Below are 23228 nucleotides of genomic sequence, written 5' to 3'. Positions count from 1 at the left end.
ACCACTGGTAGACATTAATAAAATACTTTTCAAATTAAACTGTCAGTTACATGTGGAAATTCATTTTCTTTGTAAATAAAATATACCTGTTATTCTTTCCATTTTCATGCAGGTGTTTTCAAATCTTGAAAACATGTGTTTATTGGGGATGCCCATCTGCCTATCCTTCTGTGATGCGTTTTCTGGCCACGGAGATCTAAATTCAACACCACCACTTCTCATTTCACAGCACTTCTATCCCAGTATTTACACATTGTACAATAAGTTGTCTATCTTGAAGCCAGTTTCTCTATGTAGCCTATGTCATACCTTCATATTCTGATAAAGTACATAATAAATGCATGTTAAAGAATAATAACATTAAAACTTTCTTGCTAATATGACTTTAGAGGTAAAAAAACCCAAAACCTCACATTTAAGCAGATCATAACACACTTCAAATTTATTCATTCATCCATTTAAATTAAGAATTTTATAACTATTTGTTTTGATTTCCATCATGAAATGTATATTTTATGTGCGTTTTCAGCTTTCTCAGCCATTGTGTGAGCCAAGAAGTTCACATTACAGTGTCAGCAATAGTGGGAAATCAGTTTTACACTGAATCATGCAAAGGCTGTTGTCAGCTTTAGCTCACATTCTATTTCACAGTAATGGAAACAGTCAACAACATTAAAGGGCACTTATTATGTTCACCTCCTCTTAATAATATTTAAAACTACTTGTTAATGGGAACTGTTGGAAGTTAAATATGTAAGATGTTTTCTAAATAGCTTAATTTTCACTTTGTCAGGACTTTATTTGCAAAGTGCATTTGAGGCTCTACCTTAGAATTTTCATCTAATATTTTTTGTTTACTATTGTAGTTTTTGGCTTGTATATTAAAACTTTAAAAGTGCAAGCATAGATTCCCTGAATGATTTTTTTGCTTTTTTTTTGTAATTTAGATGAACATATATATTCATATACATACAAATATATATACACATATACACACATATATACATACACAGTATATATACATATACTATAAACATACTATATGTACACACATACATATACTATATATAGTGTGTGTGTGTGTATATATATATATATACACACACACACACTATATATCCATTATATGTAACCATATTTTTCCTTACATACTGCTTAATTATGGCAAACTGAGCATGGTGAAGGTAATTGTATGAGAATGAATGGGATCAAGAGAAACCAGAGATCAGGCTCCGCTTACCCAGTTGTCTCTGTATAACCCAGACCAGGAACCAGAAAGTAATCAAGAGAGAAAACCCACAGAGGAGAGTTGATACCAAAATTAGCAGTTAATCAGAACCAGCAATGTTCCAAAATTACATAGATTTAATTCTCCTTCCTGTAATTTCCCAGACTGTTCATTGCCTCTTCTCTACTTTCCTTTCTACCTGTATCCCTCACCATTTTTTACATATTAAATTAACCATTATTCCTCATTAATTAATGTATTTTCTTTAATGTGGCCTTTCCTGATCTTTCAATTGTTATGTTTCTATAACCTTTAATATTTTAACTTTTTAATAAATATTTTAATATGTTGGATATTATTTTTATATAAAAAAGCAAGGACAAAATCCACTGTTTATAACCATACCCCTAGTGCCCAACACCATTTCTATTTCATGATAGGTACTTAAATGGGCGGATGAGTGCCTTTCCCACCGCACTGGAGGACCCAGAGGGTTCAGGCAACATGTCAAATATCTCATGACCAAATGTTTCATTATGTGGCCAAATATAAGAATGGAGATAGATTGCATGTAATATTGGAAGGCCAAATAACTTCCTTCATCATCAAAATCAGATATCAAAAACTGAACTGTAGTTCAGGAAGAAGGGAAAATCACAATAAGACAGTCTAGGCAGTGTGGATCAAGCAGCCCATGACAACTTGTAACTTCTTTTCTGCGTTTTGATTATATACAGCTATGGTGCTTGCTGTATATATGCATATATTCTTATTGGTGGTACACACATTTTACGCACTGATAAACGACCTAAAAGATTACCCAGAAGCTGACGTTTAAAAAAATACATTTGGGAATAATTAACTTGCTTAAAAATACCAACAAAATGAATTTCCTTCCAAGGGGTTAATAATTTAGCCCCTTGGAAATAAGATATTACTTGTTCCACATACTTATTTAGGCACATGCTCATATGACTAAATTCCAAAGTGGTTTAGGTCCATTAATCTCACAGTATGAATTTTAATAAAACATAAACCTTACTAGATAAGATGCAATTTTAGCAATTAGGATAATAAATTGTGTGCATGGGTATACCTATATTTTCTTGGAAATAAAAACACTAACTCAAAATAGTGTTTCATTAAGGAACTCAAAATTTAATTTTAATGTAGCTGTAGCTGTAATAGTGTAGTTCCTTTCCTAGAAAATGACTTCTCCTTTTTTGACCTTACAGAATCAAAACATTATTGAATCAGATCCCTGGCCAGGTAACTCAGTTGGTCAGAGTGTCATCTCCATATGCCAAGGTTGCAGGTTTGATTCCAGGTCAGGGCACATGAGAGAATCAAACAATGAATGCACAAATAAGTGGAACAACAAATCCATGTTTCTTTCTCCCTCTCTCTTGTTCTCTCTATCTCCCCCATCCTCTCTCCTTTTAAATGAATAAATATAAAAGTTAAAAAGATTATAGAATCATAACCTGAATAAAACACACTGCTAATAAAATTATGATTAAGAAACAATGTACAATTTTAAAGTATAAAGATAAACTTGGTCTAATAATATTCAATGAATCATATGAGAATTGATGGTTTTGTTTTGGGGTTTTCCCTCTGTGGCCTTGCAAATGAGAAAAATAATTTTTAGACATGTAGTGGTATATGCAAATGTATACTCTCTATTGTTTGCTTGTGAGAAGCAGATGGTGGTTCAGTTTAATTTTGTGATAGAATCAATCCTGGAGGGAAGACTTAGAGAGTTTAACAGATGGATAAAGAAAGAAATACTCTAGGTACAGAGAATAAACTAGAAAGGTAAATGGAAAGAAGCCCAGAAAACATAAATGATATAAACACACCAAGAAGATGCATAGACTACTATGTTCAATTGTTTGATGAGAATTTAAAGTGGATATGAGACAATATAGTCAGGCTTTAAAATGTGATAAAAATGTATTGAACCTGATGAAAGAAAAAACAATACAGTGAGTAAATGGGCCAGAAGAGATCATCTTAGCTAAAAAATAGGAAGCAGAGGCAAAATATCACTGCCAGTAAGTTTTTATCTTTGTTATATAATCAAAATAACCATATTGTTTTCTTATTCTAGAACCTAATAAATTTCCTAAAACAAAAATCTATGTAACCAATAATGGTTATTAAATAATACATGTCAGCCTATGCAGCTTTCATTCAAAGTCCTCAGCTTGATTTATATAGTTTCCCAGTAAAAGGGGGCAACTGTGGAAAATAAAAAATACTAATAAAAATATATAGATATGTGGCTTTTCAAACTAAACAGAGGGGAGACACAATATTTATAAACTGAATCTGAAATACTTTTTATCATGAGCTCCTTTTCAATAAAAAACTAAGAACTAAATGGTTTTAACCAACAACAAAACCCTATCCACTAAGTTTCAGATGTTCAGACTGTTGAATACTCCCATATGCTTTTTTTTTTTTTTCAAGCACAACCTAATAATTTGCCACCCCAGACACTGTACTGAAAATAAATAACAATAATGTTAAACTATCTACTTAGGTGAGAATAAGAAGTTCAGGAAATTGGGATAGGTTTGTATATGCTATGAGAATTGTGGTGTAAACTTAATTTTCCAAAATCGTCCTTTTATAGCTTTTTAAATGAAACCATAATTTTCATACAATACAAAGAAATGTTTAGTTTTATGAGTTAGACAATTGTATACACCTGTATAAGCACCACCAATAATTACATGTAGAAAACTTTTGATCACCCCAAAACATTCCCACAAGCCCCTCTTCAGTCATCTCTCTCTCTCTCAGTCAATTGCTATCTGATTGCTATAATTATTTATTAGTTTTGTCTGCTAAGTGAATAAATTGTCAGTATTTATGTGGGTGTGTGTTTCCTTTTGTTCAAAATACTGTGGTGTCACCCAGCCAGACGGGGTTCGATTCCCTGTCGGGGCACATACCCGGGTTGCAGGCTCGATCAATGACTCTCTCATCATTGATGTTTCTATCTCTCTCTCCCCCTCTCCTTTCCTCTCTCTGAAATCAATAAAGGTATATTAAAAAAACAAAATACTGTGGGTTTTTTTTAGGATTATCTATGGTGTTGAACTTATCAATAACTTGTTTTATACTTAAATAATATCCCCTATCATGGACCTATCACAATGTGTTTATTCTTTATCTCATGATTATTTGGGTGGTTTCCAGTTATATTTTCTCATAAACACATATTCATGGATATTTTTGTTACCTCTGTTTTTAATTTACGTGGCCAATACCTAGAAGAGTAATATCAGGGTCGTAAGCCAACATGCGTATTTAACAATTGTAACAGGCTTCCACCATGTGGTCATATAACTACTTTTCCACCCGCAAAGTATGAGTTCTAATTGTGTCAATTCATCCCAAAATGTGGTAATGTCAGTACTTTTGGTTTTAGTTATCTTGTGTATGAAATGGCCTTTTATTGTGGGTTTAGTCTGCATTTTCTTAATGAGTAATGATGTTGAACACATTTTCATGTTTTATTGGATATTTTTATATCTTTTTTGTGAGGTATCTGTTCATACTTTCACCAAGTTTCATTATTTTTCTTTATATTGTAGATTTATCGGAGTTTTATAGGAGTATTTTCATAGAAGTATTTATAGGAGTACTTTTAACAGTGCTAGTTCCTTGATATGTGTATTATAAATATTTTCTTTCAATCCATGATTTGTATAATAAATTTCTTAATGACTTTGGAGTAGCAAAAATGTTTTATTTGATTATGTAAAATTTATTTTTTATAAATTGGACTTACTTTGTACTGTTTAAGAAATTTCATGCAATGTTGTAAACAGTTTCATATGTTTTGTTATAACATTTGAGATTCTATCTTCTATAATTCAGCTTACCTATTTCAAATTCTTTTTACCATAGTCAGATGAGACAGGTGCCTTGCTAAAGTAAATAACTGAAAAACCTTCATTCAGATGTGAAATAGAACTAAATTAATGCATGAATCTAATAAATAAAGGATACTGGAGCAATATGTCTTCTTATTCAAAAGGGTATTAATTTTTGTGTTCAGGAAATTTTCACTTAACACAATCCATCACATTTTGCTTTAGAATGCATTTTTAATCACAATGAATTAAATGACTTCATTGCTTATGTAATAGAAAATTTTAATAATTACTGAAGCTAATTGGCATGCTCTATGCTCACTTAAATTTTTTTTTGGGGGGAAGAGTATGAAAAATAGCCTCTATAGTAGTTCTAAATTATATAAATGTCCAAATACTGGAATCACCACATAGTAATATATCTTTAGGCTACAAAACACCCAACATCATGAAAATGCCTCATAATAGGTTACCTCAGGCCAAAGGGAACATGTTATTCCATGTAAAGAAAACAGAATAAATATTAATCCTCAGAGATCCAGTTCAGGTAATGGTGGGGCAGTCTGTAATGGACTAATATTCAAGCAGCAATCATAAGCTTAAAAATACATATATTCACATGAATAGTTTTAAAGTCATGGTGGAGGGTGAAAGCTAGGAAAAACTTGGAGGTAATTTAACACTTGAAAAAGGAAACCATACTCATTGAGTTAGAATTTCCTTTAATTATTTTTTAATTAAATTAATTTGGGTGACATTGGTTAATAGAATGATATAGGCCTTAGCGAGTTTGGCCCAGTGGTTAGAATATTGACCCATGAAATGAAGAGTCTTGGGTTTGATTCTAGCCAAGGGCATGTACCTCGGCTTCAGGCTCAATCCCCTGCCCCGTCAGGTTGTGTGCAGGAGGCAATCAATCAATGCACATTTTTCTCCATTAATTTATGAAATTATCTATTTTTATAATTGACTCCGATATTTATTTTCTACCTTAGGTTATAATCCAGTGCTACTTCATTCACTTCACTGCTCAAATTGTTCCAGTTTTGGCCACTGGGGGCTCTTTCAGTTTGTTGCTTTGCCCCTCTCACATAACTCCTTTATTTATTTATTTATTTATTTATTTATTTATTTATTTATTTAGCATTTTCTTATGTTCTGCTACCACAAGATTACCCAGGCTCATTTTGTATACTCCCTGTCCCATCTCTAGAGTCAGCCATTTCTCCAAGGAGTTTTAATTTCATTGGAAATCAAGACCTGGGTGTTTTGTGTGCTCTTTTCTAGTGGGATGTTTCTTCTTGACCCTCTCAGCTATCAGAAAATGAAATTTATTCCTATAGTAACAAATGTATCTAAATCTATTATTAAATATTTCTATATCACAGACCTACTTCAAAAAACAAGAAAAACTTCTAATAGATTCTCTAACTCTGCAACTTAAAAACTTAGAGAACAGCAAGAAAAGCCCAAAGTAGAAGGGAGGAAATAATAAAGAGAGAGCAGAAATGAATGACATAGAGACTAAAAAAACAACACAAAAGATCAATGAAACCAAGAGTCAGAAAGTCTAAACAAGCCGATAACTGCTGCTGAAGTTGAAGCAGTAATCAAAGTGCTCCGAGCACACACAAGCCCTGGTCCAGATGGTTTCACAGGGGAGTTTTACCAAACATTCAAAGAAGAATCAATACCTACCCCCTCAAACTATTCCAAAATATCCAAGAGGAAGGAACACTTCCAAGCTCTTTTTACTAGACTAGCATTAGCCTAATTCCAAAACCAGATAAAGACACTACAAAGAAAGAGAATTACAGGCCAACATCCCTGATGAACATAGATACTAAAATACTCAACAAAATATTAGCAAATTGGATCCAGCAATATATTAAAAAGATCACACACCATGACCAAGTGAGATTTATTCCAGGGATGCAAGGCTGGTACGATATTCGCAAATCAATAAATGTGATACATCTAAACAAATTAAAAGATAAAAATCACGTGATCATATTAACAGACGCAGAAAAAGCATTTGATAAAAGCCAACACCCATTTTTGATAAAAACTCTCAGCAAAGTGAGAATAGAGGGATCATACGTCAACATAATAAAGGCCATATACGACAGACCTACAGCCAAGATCATACTCAATGGGCAAAAACTAAAACTATTTCCCCTAAGAACAGGAACAAGACAGGGGTGATCTCACTCATATGGAATGTAATAAACAAAATAAAATGATAAACAAAATAGATCCAGAGACATAGAAGCATGGAACAGATTGACAGCTGTCAGAGGGGGTGGGGGAGTGGGTGTGGAGAGATTAATCAAAGAGTTTATATGCATAACCTATGGACACAGACATTGGTATGGGGAGGGCCTCGGGGTGGATGTGAGGTGGAGGGGACCAACAGGGGAAAAAAGAGGGAATCTGTAATACTTTCAACAATAAAGATAAATTAAAAAAATATTTCTGTATCCCTCTTTCTATAACAATATTAAGTTCAGTATCAGTTCCTACTGATGTCCCTCAACTGTAATCCATTACCACATGAATCATTCTGGCCTTTTAGTCTTGCTTACCAGTAAACTCCTATTCAAATAGTAACCTGAATTTTAATATCCACCATACATTTAATTAATTGTTCAGTTCTAATACACATATATAGTTGTTTCTGAATTGACAACTCACTATCCAAGAAAATTTACTTTACCATCTACAGGACAGTGCTTATGTATAGTTTATTTCGCCTTTACCCCCCCAGTCTCCACTTATTTCCAAAATTACTTCAGTCAGCAATGCTTTCCTTTACCCTCTTTAGTAAAATCATTTCATACATTTGTGACATAATTAGATTCCTCTGTTAAAGTATGCCTCTTATCCTGGGATCTCTGAACTCCTTAAGTGATCATGTTTTATTTATATACTTTGAGGTTCACTCGGGCTGAAAAGATCTATTTTTTAGCCAGTGAATAGTGTAACACGTCTACCATTATATATAGTATTAGAGTCATTTCACCCATCAAAAATATTGACAGACTTAGTTTGTTTAACCCTCTCCTGTCCCCAAGCTCTTGGCAGTCGCTGACATTTTCTACTGTTTAGTTTTGGCTTTTCCAGAATGTCATATACATGGAATCACACATTACGTAACCTTTTCAAACTGTTGTCTTTCACTTAGCAGTGTACATTTTTTATCCATGGTTTTGTATGGTTTACTACCCTATTGATTTTTATCACCAAACAACACTCCATTGTGTGTGTGTGTGTGTGTGTGTGTATACACACACACCACATTTTGTTTATCTATTTGCCTATTGAAGGCCATCTTCTTCCAGTCTTTCACCTTTATGAATAAACCTGCCATAAGCATTTAAGAGGGTTAATATGCACTGGAATTAAGACATTGAAGCCTCACCCTTTCTTTTTCTCCATTTTATTTTCTCTGAAATTTTCACTTATTCCTGCATAGCCCCAAAGGACTCCTAACTTGTGTGTCCAAATTAGACTTGTATAGACTACTCCCTTGTGTATTTTTGTCCTTGTAAGACAAATGGGTAAACCTGGGATACACTGTTTGATAATTTAACATTACTTTTCTAAAGTAAAATTTATTGCTAAATTTCATCCACGTACATAGAAATGATACTGAATGCCTTCATCCAAATTATACAAAGACCCCTATATTTACTTTTATATCATGAGAGACTACTTCATGTTAAACTGACATATCTGTGGGATTTTTTACTCTTCGTATTTTTTACTGCTGGTTCTATTTTCCTGATGCAATATTATTTCCCTCAAAGTATTATTTATTTATAAAATACAATTATATTTATTTCACTCCCTATCAGCTGTGATCTTCTTTTTCTCTTCCTTCTGGACCAGCATCAAGCTACCATCTCATAACTAGATAAAGAACTTTTTACAGGATGGGAAGAAATCCCAGAAAATAATAATCCTTTTATTTTTCAAGAGTATTGGGATGATTACTATTATTAATTTTGTCATATAAAAGTTCTAATTGAAGAAATATCACTTAATCACTTATTTAAAATTAATATTTGATGTCCAGCATATGAAAATTACTGTAATCCATAAACTTTGATAGAACCATAACCCAGACTGACAAAAACTCCAAAAATGTGGGCAAAGCATAGGAGGTTCTATTTAATCAGAAAATGAAAGCACATGAACATAAATGTGTATATATATATATATATCTAATATATAATAATTAACATAAAATGTACACAATTTATATTGTTATATCAGTTACATATTATATAAAATATCATATGTATTTGATCACATATTGAAAGATTATCTCCAAAATATTTATGTGCCAATAGGTAAAGAATAAAATTACAACTGTATCTTTTGATTTCCTGTATATTTTTTCATTTTCATTACAAATGTATAATAATTTGGTTATCTAAGAAAAGTATGCTGGGTAATTTTTAAAATGTCATGTTTTGTGAACTATTTCTTATAAAAAATATATATGCATATATGCACAACCCAAGGACATGGACAATGGTGGGGAGAGGGACTGGGGAGGGGGAAGGACGGGGTGGAAAGGGTCATTGGGGAGAAAAAGGAACATCTGTAATATTTTAAACAAAATAAAATTAAAAAAAAATATAGAGAGAGAGATAGATAGATGATAGATTAGATAGATATAGATAGATATAGATGATAGATAGATAGATGATAGATAGATAGATAGATAGATAGATAGATAGATAGATAGATAGATAGATAGATGATAGATAGATAGATAGATAGATAGATAGATATAGATAGATGATAGATGATAGATAGATAGATAGATAGATAGATAGATAGATAGATAGATAGATAGATGATAGATAGATAGATGATAGATTAGATAGATATAGATAGATAGATAGGTGATAGATAGATGATAGATAGATAGATGATAGATAGATAGATAGATAGATAGATAGATAGATAGATAGATAGATAGATAGATGATAGATAGATGATGATAGATGATGATAGATGATAGATGATGATAGATAGATAGATGATAGATAGATGATAGATAGATAGATGATAGATGATAGATAGATAGATAGATAGATAGATAGATAGATAGATAGATGATAGATAGATAGATAGATAGATGATAGATAGATGATAGATAGATAGATAGATGATAGATAGATAGATAGATGATAGATAGATGATAGATAGATGATAGATAGATAGATAGATAGATAGATAGATAGATAGATAGATGATAGATAGATAGATAGATAGATGATAGATTAGATAGATATAGATAGATAGATAGGTGATAGATAGATGATAGATAGATAGATGATAGATAGATAGATAGATGATAGATAGATGATGATAGATGATGATAGATGATAGATGATAGATAGATAGATGATGATAGATAGATAGATAGATAGATAGATAGATAGATAGATAGATGATAGATAGATAGATAGATAGATAGATGATAGATAGATGATAGATAGATAGATAGATGATAGATAGATAGATGATAGATAGATAGATAGATAGATAGATAGATAGATAGATAGATAGATGATAGATAGATAGATAGATAGATAGATAGATAGATAGATAGATAGATAGATAGATAGATCTGACTTTCTTTTTGATTCCCACTTCCACTTTCCTGGTTTGTTTTATGTGGCAATTGTGAAAGCTGTTCTGAGTTATTTCTCTGCCTCCATCTCTTCTCCTTCTAACATGTTTTCACATATTTCCACGGGTTACATATAATATTCTTTTGGTCAGAAACTTTCAGTCACCATCTCATCTCTATTTGCCCATGTCCACATATCAGGGTAAAATTCAAACTTGAGAAATACTTGCATGTGCTACCTTTCCAATTATATATCCTGTCATCTGTAACACAAATCTTTTATGGCCAGAGGGTATGGCTTTTTTCATGTCAAGATATACTGTCTTCAAGTAATCCAGAAAACTTATAATTAAGCCAACCAAAATCACGTTTTCTTCTCTACAAAACATAAACATTTACTGCCTTTTATTATTTAACTGGTTGTATATCGATGCTATCTTCTTAGTAAAATCCTAAAACCTTAAGTTCTGAGAAAATGTAATATATTTGCTTTGTTCTATTGTGGAGTGTTTGGTGTTTAGCTGACACTTTTATACTTCTTAGCTACTGGAATTTGGTATTCCATAACACTATTTTTCAAAATGTAGATTCAGAAAAGATTCCGAGACTATACATATGCACCTTTGCTTAATATCGCAAATGTCAAATAAAGTCAAACGGTTGAATGATGATCGGTGATCACAACAGTTCATCCACCAGAGTTAGGCTGATTTTTCTCTTCATTGAAGGTATAATAGCAAAGGTTTTTGTAAGACATGAACAGATATGACAAAAATATCTGCTTAAAAAGAAACAGGTTTTATGACATTCTAAGTTTCTAAAATAGTAATTGCTGGAAATATATATTTTTAATGACATAGTTTCAACGAATTTTATCCAAATCCTTAAAGCAATTTCATGCCTGCAACACAGCATGTCTTCACCTTTGCTAAAGACAGGCCTGAATATTCTCCCCATAACTTGGCATGCTTGTTTCTTTGAATTTTTTCATTATTATTACAGTCTTTCTTTAAAACATTGGTGTTATTTTTAATATTCTGTCAAACATTGTTGATAGAGTCTTGATCACTCACAGAAAATAGTGATTTATGGAGGAAACTGAAATTTTGCTGAGTTTTTGAATAAAAGATTGTATAACTGTGTAGTGTCTGGTATAACACTTACTTTATTAGCAATCATTACAAATGTGGATTAGTTATATGCTAATGAGAGGAAATGTGTTGCTACTTGTTTCCTGTTTTTAAAATATATAGCAAAATGTACTTGAATTTGGCCTCTGCTTTAAATATGTCACACTCTTACAAAATCAGGCATTCATAGATAGCACTTTATGTTTGTTTCATATTAGCCACACTCTTGAATGTATACTTCCACATCCCTATGCTGCTTTTTAAAAAATTAAACGTATTTTTATTATCAGCTGGCAAGTTATTATAAGAGATTACATGCAGACCTTGCCTACTTCCTGTTGCCCTTCCTTGCTAGTTATCTTTTATACTCAAAATTTGAATCATTAATAAATTTTTTTTGCATAGAATATGGCTATCCTTAAAAGCAATGAAACTACATAATGTTTTAAGTTTAAAAATGATGATTAAAGGCATTACTGAAAATATTTTTCTTAAAATTAACCTATAAAGTATATCATCCCTTAGAAGAATAATTATTTTTGTCTTATGATAGTTTTAGATAAAACTGCTATAGGGACTACTATGTAAAGGGTAATTATATATATGAATGAACTTGGTTCCATTCCAAAGCGCAAATATAAAGAGTTCAAAATTATCTATCCAGTTCCTGAACTAATTTGAGGTACTCTGATTTCAATTTTAGTTATCACTATGATAGCTTTACTAAAGTATGTTTGTTGTTGTTGATTATTAATATAATCTATAAATACTAACATTGCTACAACTTAGTACAGTTTAAAAATGATTGTTCTGTGTTTAGGACAATCTTAGCAATACATTGATACTGTCATATTTACATTGGCCAAACTAAATATTTTGTCTTCTTTAAAAATGTAGACTACAGTCCCCCAAATCTGTTTGATGAAGGGTATTTTTTTCTGTTGTTAATCTTGAAGTTATCACTTATATTGGAACTACACTGTAACAGCAGAGAGAGCAGCTTAAAAATTATCTTTGTGAGTCAGAAAGCAGAAATTCTATGCATTTAAAAAATATCTTATTCCTGGTACAATAATAGGAAGCAGGAATTTAGCAGGGACTGTGTAAAAAAAGCAACACACATTATAAGATTTAAATATTTTAAAAATACAAAAGTAAGAAATTTTTGCCAAAGTATTGATTCTGTCTGAGAAATTAGTATGAGAAAGCAGCTTTTCATACTGATTCTGCTGCATGGAAACCATCATCTTAGCATTAAATAACATGGCAAAATTAGCCAGGATCTTGTCAAGACAAGAAAAATCAGTACAAAATAAGCAGAACTCAGGCCCATAATTTCATTCAAATAGGGGTTTTATAAATTTTGCTGAGAGTATGGAGCCCTCAAAAAAATTACACCCTATATACAGTGAGACATTACTTTCCTCTACAGAGAGTGTTTCTAATCAGGTTTATTCCACATGTGTAAGTTAGGAATTGATGTTCCTTTTGGTTGCAGAGAGAGAATATTAATCCAACATATCTTAAGCAAAAGTTGAAACTTATCCTCTCACATAATTGAAACATCTAAGACAAAAGTAATTTCAGAGGGAGATGGATACAGGGATTCAAACAGTGTCATCTGGGCTCCCTCTCTCCATCTTTCAGATGAACTCATCCCATGTAGCCAGCATCAGGACTACTGGCAACCTAACTTCACTTTTTTTTTTTCTTTTCCAAGTACTTTCATAATGTAGGCCTCTTCTTCCCTGAAATCTGTTAACGCCCCAGAGATAACTCTGGTTTGGTTAGTTTAGGCTACATTTTGTGCTCAAAGGGAAGGGAACTTTGATGATATGTTCTCCGTGTGATTCTGGCAGAAAAAAAAGATGAGAGGTTCCAGGTAAGCACCAAAATAGGCCAAACGTAACACACAGGAGCTGTTATAGACTTGACCTTCCTATTTCTCTGCCCATTGGTTACCACTTTCAGTAGGTTTTGATTAACACTGAGTAAATAAAAATTGCTTTTTCTTAATACAAATACTGCATAGTTTCTTTATCTTTCATATGACCACAAATCAAAGCAACAGTTCCTCTAGTCACAATTCAAGTTAATGATTGTGCATAAATCAGAACTGGGTAAATATAGATGCATTTTAAAAGCATATTTAAACCTTTGTCATTTCTCCTTTACCAAGTTTTATATTATTATAGAATTCTTGTAGCATTTTCTTTGTTTTTGTTTAAAACACATGAATTTTTCCATTTATTAGCTAATACTAAAATTTTTCATGTGTAGGGTATGAATTAATATGAACACCTCCCTGGGACTCATGCCCAATCAGTTAATAATTAAAGGCTCAACTGTGTAATCTTTGGGCAGGCATTTGCTAATATCACTTGGTAACATTTTTTTTTTTTCTTTCTTCCATGTTCTGTAGTATGTCCTACTTTCACTATACAGGCTTCTGATTTTTACTCCTCCAGAGATATATTTTTTTTAAAATGACACTATGAGAATGTGGAGTAGCTTTGTTTTCACCGTTTATCCAAACTTTTATATTTGGTGGTGCACTTACCAAAAGAATGTAGTACATAATTGTTTAAGAATTCTTTTGATGGACTACTACATCACTCAATAATTATATTTTTTAATATTCTCTAAACCTAATATTTTCTTAGTTATGTGTAGTTATTTGCAATTGAGAAAATGATTAAATCTATTAAAGCAAACCATATAGAGAAATAATTTTAAAGTAAACACTAAAGTCAGCCTATTATGGTGAAATCCAAATCTACACATTAGTGATAATGTAGCACATAAGTGCCATTATTGTTAACACTGCAGTTAATAGTTTAACCTATCATAACAATTTAGTTGATCCTGAGTAATTAAAAATAAGACTAGCCAACCAATTTCAAGTAAACTTGAAATAGGAGTTTCCAAAAGAATATTTTAATAATAAAATAATACCAACACTTACCTAAAACACCTACACATTTTAATAATACAATAATATCAACATGTCTATCTTCAGGATATTAAAAATATATGTTTAGGGTGTCTCATAAAAATCTAGAAAGATTGTATATATTTACAGTAGATTTTGACCATGTTTTTCTAGGAGATATTGCAAACTTCTTTTAAGATTGTCATTATCATGTTGTGACATCTGAGTGACTTTATTATGGAAAGTGAAATAAATATACCTTTAGTTGTCTGGAGTTGTATTTCCTCCTTTATCTTATAACAGCTCATAACTTTCAACATAAATGAAGTTAAATGACCTGTCCTTGTGATTTATACAAGATCTTGAAACATAGCTTTTATTTCTAAAAAAGAATTGTCTATCATTGTTTTTAATGGTTTCAATAGAGCAGAACTACAAAAGAGGGATAGATTCTAATCTATTGAAACTCTTAATACTTTATATTAAAATTGACCTAAATCTTTAATTGCACACACATTACCTCACTGCACTAGTATATTCTGAACTCCAATAAACCTAATGCTTTTCAAAATGTTATTTATACATGAATACACACATTGATGTGTGTATACATGAATAGGTATACACACAAAAATATTATCATAGAATAATTTCTAAATAAACTATAATCTCATGAAACCTTTAACATACAGTGATCAAACAATCTAGGTATGCATCCAAAGGAAGTAAGATCACTATCTGGAAGAAGTATCTGCACTCCCATGGTCCTGCAGCATCATTCAGGGACCAGGACGTGGAAACAACCTAAATGACTGATGAAGTCATAAGAAAAGTGTTTATATATATATAATATATATATATATGATGTTTATATGTTTATTAAAAAAGAAGGAAATCCTGCCATTCAACATAGATCAACCTGGAAGACATTACACCAAGTGAAATAAGCCAGACACAGGAAAAAATATATTCTGAGCTCATACTAACAGAGTACACAGTAGACGGCAATTACCCGAGGCTGAGGTGTGGAGAAAAAGGAGAGATGAAAAAGAGAGTAAAGTGGGGCCGCCAGGGCCTGAGAGAGGGGCTGGGGTCAAGAGAGTTACTGTTTAAAGGTACAAAAGTGTGGTTTTGCAAGATGGAAATAATTCTGTGGGAGAATGGTGATGGTTGTGCAACCATATAAATGTGTGTAATGCCCAAGAGAGTAAATTTTGTTAAGTGTATTTTACCACACTAAAACAAAATGTAAATATATATATTACTATATATACATAGGTACATACACACACATACACATATATATGTATATACATACATGCATATGTATATACATACATATACATATATATTTGTGTGTGTGTATATATAATATATATATATATTCAGCCTCTGATTTAAAAAGAAGATATAACAACATGGATGGACCTTGAGAGCACTAAGCTAAGTGGAATCAGTCAGTCAGAAAAAACTAAGAAGCCTATGTGGGATGTGGTTCTTACCCCACTCATATGTGGGGTATAGAACTGAAACTTGTGGACACAAACAGCAGTGTGGTGGTTGCCAGAGGGAAGGAGGGGTGAAGGGGCCCTAATATATGGTGACGGGAGAAGATATGACTTTGGATGGTGGACACAGAGCAACATACAGATCTTGTACCATAGAAACCCGCACCTGAAACCTATATGTTCATATTAACCATTGTCACCCCAATGACTTCAGTAAACTGTTAAAAAATAAATAAAAAGAAGATATGGGCAACTTCCTAAATTCCTTAGAATATTATAAATAAAAAATATGTTTAGGGAAAGATTATTCCTTTAAAATATAGTCTTGTTCCTAAAGGAAGTGCTCTATATACCTATTAGGCTTTTCCCCAGAAGAGTTAAAAAAAAGTTGACTAAATTTCAGAGTTTTATAAGTAGATTTTCTGTCACTGAAAGTAACTATTACCCAAGAATAAAACTGACATTTTAAAAATTATGATTGTCTTTCTTCCTCACAGCACAGTCTTTCTATTAGAGTGTAGTTATTACTGAAAATGGATGCTTCAAAGCATAAAGTCAGAGTAACATTTTACACCGCAGATTTATTTATTAATTTATTCACTATTACTCAGACACGATGCTATGAATTTACTGTTGTGCTGATGGAAATTCTTGCCATCTGGGTTACCTTTAGTGGCTAAAAAGGGATATGTAGACAACAGAGAGTGAAAATGGGAAGCAGTAGAAAATAGCTTCTGATTTTGCCTTTTAATCTTTCCTGTCACGCAGCACTGAATTATTAAAATAAATAAGAAAATGTCTATCTTTATTAAGTAGATAGCTCCTGGTACAAAGAGGTATAAAACAGTATTCAGTATATTCTGAATGTCTTAAAAAATAAACAGTGACATATAATCTGTGATATTTTACTTAAGGTAATTAAACACCAAAACTACAACTGCTACCACAAAAGGCTATCAAATACTGTACAGGAGAAGTTCCATGGTGTGGGGTAAATGAGAGAAAAGTTTCTAGTCCCACTCAAAGCAGATACTGACTCTTCTTTCTTAAGAAAAATTTTAATAAATATTCTGTCCTACAGCTTCCTGATACACTCTGATCTCATAGGGGCAACACAACACACAAACAAAAAATCAACCAACCTAAAGGAAGTTCAGGGTGGTGCACAAAGCTCAATGATAGGAATCATTGAGCATAATAAAAGCAAGCAGCAACTTTTCTAGAAATTAAGCATTAAATGTTGAGTACTGAAAGATTTTGAATAGGTATATTACCAAAGGAGAGATAACTGAAAACAGCTTAATCACTAGGATATGAACTTGTTCAACACAACAATTATTCTTACTGGTCAAAATAATTTTTTCCAGGACATGATTAATATTTATCATTAGTTCTTTAGTAAGAATAAACTAGAAAATGTCAGAATGAACCTTATTTTCTTTATCAGTGATTTTATTTACATATGTATTTAACAATGTATAGTATTTTCATTATAGAGCATGGATATGTTAATTTCTCCCGTTCCCCTTATTACACTCGAGTGTAATAAATGCAATCTATTTTGATTTGTTTTGGTATAAGTCATAATGTCTGATATAAGGCATGATAAGGCTGTTTGGATTTTAATGTCTGTGTTGATCAAATCTGATCTTCCCCATGGATCTTGCATTTGCAGGATATGAATTCCCATTTAATTAAAAACATTTTTTAGCATAATGAAAGCAAGCAGAAACTTTTCTAGAAATTGAGCTTTAAATGTTGAATACTTAAAGATTTTGAATAGGTGTTGCCAAAAGAGAGATATTTGAAAACAGCCTAAATCACTAAGATACGAACAGCAAAAGATAAAGGTCAAATGAGCGATATGTAATATATCTTATATATCATAGGTGACACTAAATATTGTAGCTAATGATATTTCCTATAACAATTGTTGTAGTCCACATACCAAATATATTCTTCCTCATAGGAGAAAAATAGTCAAAATAATTATTTCTAAAGACAAAATTTCAGTGTTGAGTGAATATAAGGCAAGATGAGATTAAAACCATGACTATGGCAGTCAACCTTGGAAATGTGCAAAGAGCCTAGATTTCAGATTTACTCATCACACACACAAACAAAAAAGTAACTATGTGAGGTGATAATATTTAATGAATTTGACTAGCAATCATTGCACTATGAATATATATATTAAATCACATTATATACCTTAAATACATATATTTTTATTAAACATATGAAACATTGCTACAGAAAAATTACCTAATTTCAGAAATAGATGGAGTTATCATTTTTAAGATAATTCTTTAATATGATTTTATATTTGGGAACAAAATAAACATTTAACATTAATTCTAAAGAAAATTCTGATTCCAATATTTTTTAAAAGGAAACCATTGAATGTGTAGGAGCATAATGAATAGGAGTAATTAGATGGCAAAATATTTTTTTCTCAGAGAATTGCTCATTTCCCCATTATATTATGCAATACATATTAAATCAAACATTACAATAGATTTAAAGATATATTAATTTCTATGAGATTTTTCACATCATAATTATAATTTAGCCATAAGATATAGTAAGAAGTTTGAATGAATACAAATATTTTAAGCATAAGCAGTTTTTATATTTTACATGTGAAAGATGAGTTTAGTCCCTGTGATATAATTTATTGTTAAAACAACAACAAACCATCATTTAAGTCAAAGGTGCAAATATACTATTACATCCTTAGTGTTTTACAAGAAATGAATAAATCTAAAATATAAAACTTGTATGTATTAACAATTTCTTTATAATACCTTTATATAAATAAAAATTATATCTCTTTTCTTCTGAATTATGTCCTTCTGCAATTAATATTTTTAGATGAAGCAAAGAGTAAAGGGCATCAATCCTTATTCTTGATAAATATTCCTGTGAACAACTCCAACTACTCATTCATCACTCAAAATATTCAAACATGTTTCCCTAATTTAACTTATTAATGGATTTTCAAAGGAAGAAATGAGCGGGAAGGAGGCTAGCAACGCACTTTAAAAATATTGCTTTCTGCCCAGCTGGGCGTGGCTCAATAGCTGAGAGTCGACCTAGGATCCAGGAGTTCAGGGTTCGATTCCTGATCAGGGCACATGCCTGGGCTGGGGGTTTGATCCCCAGTCGGGGGTGTGCAGGAGGCAGCCGATCAATGGCTCTCTCATCATTGATGTTTCTCTCTCTCACTCTCCCTCTCCCTTCCACTCTCTGAAATCAATAAAGATATATTTTAAAAATATATAATAATATATTTTAAAAATATAAAATAAAGATATATTTTAAAAATATATCTATATTGATTTCTGTGAATTGCAATCTTTATCCTTAGCAAGCACTCTTGTTACGCAACATTTTACTAATAGCAAACTTAGGCTTAAAAAATTCAAAATCTTGTCCAAGATCAAGTTATTAGATGTCCCAGCATAGTCTTATACCTTATGTTAAGTGATACCAAACAGTTATCCTTGACCACCATTGACATCTGGACTCCACTGAAAAATTCTGAATATAGAGATATACTTAAGAATAAGGCCTGTGACTAGTGACTAATGAAGAGACCGAAGAGGGAAACGTAAAGGACTGGAGGTTCCAGGCAAGAGAAACAACCTGAACAAAGGGAGGGGAAGAAAAATAACATCTGATGGTTTTGAGGGTCGCACTATAGAAAGGAGCTTGACTTTGTTTGTAGGTCGTTTGCTACCACCAAGGAGGGCTTTCAAAGGGGGAGATAACGTATTAATACAAAGCAGAGTCTAAAAGTCAGAACAGAGCTCTGAGTTGGAGGTAAACACTTAGAAAGAAGACCAGTGCAGTTTGATATAAATGCTAGTAATTTAAGGGAGAGCAGTCACAAGAATTTGCAAGAAATTACTTGCAATACACAGAGAAGGCAGAAGAGAAAAAAGACAATTACTAGCAGATTGCCTGTTTTGCTTTCTTATCAAGAATGCTTTTCCTCCTCCCCTTACATAATTTCTTCACTCTCCTCAAAACACAGGCTCCCTCTTTCTCTTATTTTTGAACTACAGGCCTTAACTCATTGGAAAGAAGGGAGGGAGGGGAGAGAAAAAAGTCATTAGTTCATAATCTGCTCATGTTCTGACATTTAAGACAGAAAACATTCATTCTGCTAAAAGGTATAGTCCCTCCTTTATCTACTGGTTTACAACCACGTAATATTCTTAGAAAGCTTTTGCCAAGTTGTCATCTTCCTACATACACAATCCTTTCCATCACCACTCATGTACGCTGCAGTATCTCATCTTAAAATAAATGTAAGAGTACACAAAGAGTTAAATATTCCTTGACAAAATATCCTGATTCATCTTTCTTAACATTTATTTTCTAATAGTTTTTGCTCTTGATTTTTTTTTTTCCAGATCATCCCTTCTACCTGGAATCACTTTCCTCATGCCTGATATATACTTCCCAATTTTCTCTGGTAAGGTCTATTGATAATAAACTCTATTATTGTTTGACTGAAAATACTTTTATTTTACACATATTCTTGAAAGGTAGGGACTCTGGATATAGAAATTTCCATTTATGCTTGAAGTTCAGGGACTCTGGATATAGATTTACAGGTGAATGGTTAATTTCTCTTAGCACACTGTAGATAATATTTTACTTTCTTCTGGCTTCCATGTTTGGGTTACTACATCTGCTTTTATTCCTAAAGCACTTCCCTTTGAAATTGTCTGCCTTTCCCCCTGTCTCTTTAGTACAGTGTTCTTTACTTTTACTATAATGTTTCCCAATACAAATTTCTTTTGGGTTCTTGGACCCAGGTATATGATGGAATTCAACAATTTGGTAAATTGTGAGCCATTTTCTCATTGAGTACATTTTTTTATATTTTCAATCACTCTGTTATTGCCTCCTGGAATTTTGATTAAACATGCTGTTACATTGCTTAATATTTTTTTCTTTTTTTTTTTACTTTTTGAGATACCTTTGGATCTTTCAGTTATCATTTCTCTTTTATCTCAGTTTTATCTATGATTCAATCTTTTTATTTATATTTTCACCCATTATTTCTGTATTATGGAAGATTTATTTATCTTTATACATTTAGTGCATGTTGGCTAAATTACAGCTTTGGCCTTTCATGAACAAATCTTAAACAATGTTTCTAGTTTGTTTTGGCAGATAAATACTATTAAAATATACTAGAAGCCTACTTCAAAACCCTGTCAGTTCCACTAATCTTAAGTAGACAAATATGATCCTTAAAATGTCTTTTCCTGCTCAGTTTGAATCTAACACAGCCAACTGCATAATTATTTTTCTCAGCCTCAAAAGGCCTCTGCTTGTGTCATTTTCAATTTAATGCACAGAAGTCACTGACATGTATCAGGACGTCACATCCACAAAGAGTAGAGCTCATCTCTTATTCCTGTTCCTTTGTCATGTTGAACAGTTCATGAGGTCAGCTGGCTTGTCCAAACTTATTTACCTGATAGACTATATGTGAATCAGATAAAGTTTAAAATAAATATTAAATTTCAGATAAAATACATCATTCTCTTCTCTAATGAAGAAATTAAAGTCACAAATACATACAAAAATCATCTTTCTTACACAATTTTCTTTGAGTTCCTTATAGTCTCATGCCAAGAACTTTAATGTGTTCCATTAAGGGATTCTTGTATCAAGCAAGAATAACTGAGTCCTAATTCACTCACTGTGCTTAGTCATTGGTAGCCTAGGAAAAGTGTGTCCTCATATGAACACACAGTAACTATAATGTGCCAAAGCCAGAGAGTGTCATTTAGTTATGCTTCCTATGGCAGGGTCTCTTGAAATAAGATCTGAGAGATGACTCTCCATGGTGGTTTTGTAGGTCAAGGAAATCCTCTCTAGAGAACTGACATCTGAGCAGTGTCCAGAATAATAAGGGATTAGTAATTGGCTAATCTTAACTGGTAATTTTCTCTCTTCAGTGTATCAAGAGCACTCATCAATGAACACCAAATTTTAAAGTCCTTATAATTATTTCCTCTGTATAACTCAAATGCCAAAATACTGAATCATGCTGTACATTCCTTGCCACATATATTCTTTCACAATTTACCACCTCTGCAGGGTACCATCTTTTTTCTTTCTTTTAATTTTTTAAATTTTTTTTTGTTTAAAATATTACAGATGTCCTTTTTCTCCCCAAAGATCCATTCCATCCCATCCCCTCCCCTTACCCATCCCCTCTCCCCACCATTGTTCGTGTCCTTGAGTTGTGCAAGCATCTGTATGCTGTAGCTCCAGGAACACCATTAACTCTGCTGCACTAGGAAAGCACCATCTCATAATGTAGTGTAGGGAAGAACAATGGATCCTGTGGTCATACACTCACCGCCTCACCTCTTCTGCCATAAAGTGACTTTAATAAGTTAAGGTGATGTTCCAGGATCCTATAAGTCAGATTTGCATTTGGCTTTGTTGCCCATAAAGGAAGTGATGTCCATCTTGCATCTATAGCTGCCTCCTGGCTTCTTCTATCACAAATCATATTATCCCCAATTATAATTGGGAGCCCAGTTCTATAATAATATCTCCTACACTTGACATCATTCTGCAGAGAATACCTACCATTGAGCTACATGATGACTTCTGTGTTTCCCTGACCTAGATTATCACTGTAGCCACTATAAATGCAGTTTAATACTAGACTTGTCCAAAAAAACACAGCAGGTGGTTTCTGTGTCTTACATTTCAGCATACCTACTTTTCTAAGATGTTGTTCCCTTCTTCCCTCTCTGCCTCCACTCTTCTCAGGCTTTGTTGTGTTTAATGTGGGCCATCGCTAAGTTTTTAGTTTCCAGGGGCCATCCCAGCAGTGTATCAGAACTGGC

The sequence above is a fragment of the Miniopterus schreibersii genome (genome assembly GCF_964146895.1).
Source record: "Miniopterus schreibersii genome assembly, chromosome: 5".
NCBI lineage: Eukaryota > Metazoa > Chordata > Mammalia > Chiroptera > Miniopteridae > Miniopterus > Miniopterus schreibersii.
This window is presented reverse-complemented; position numbering follows the sequence as displayed.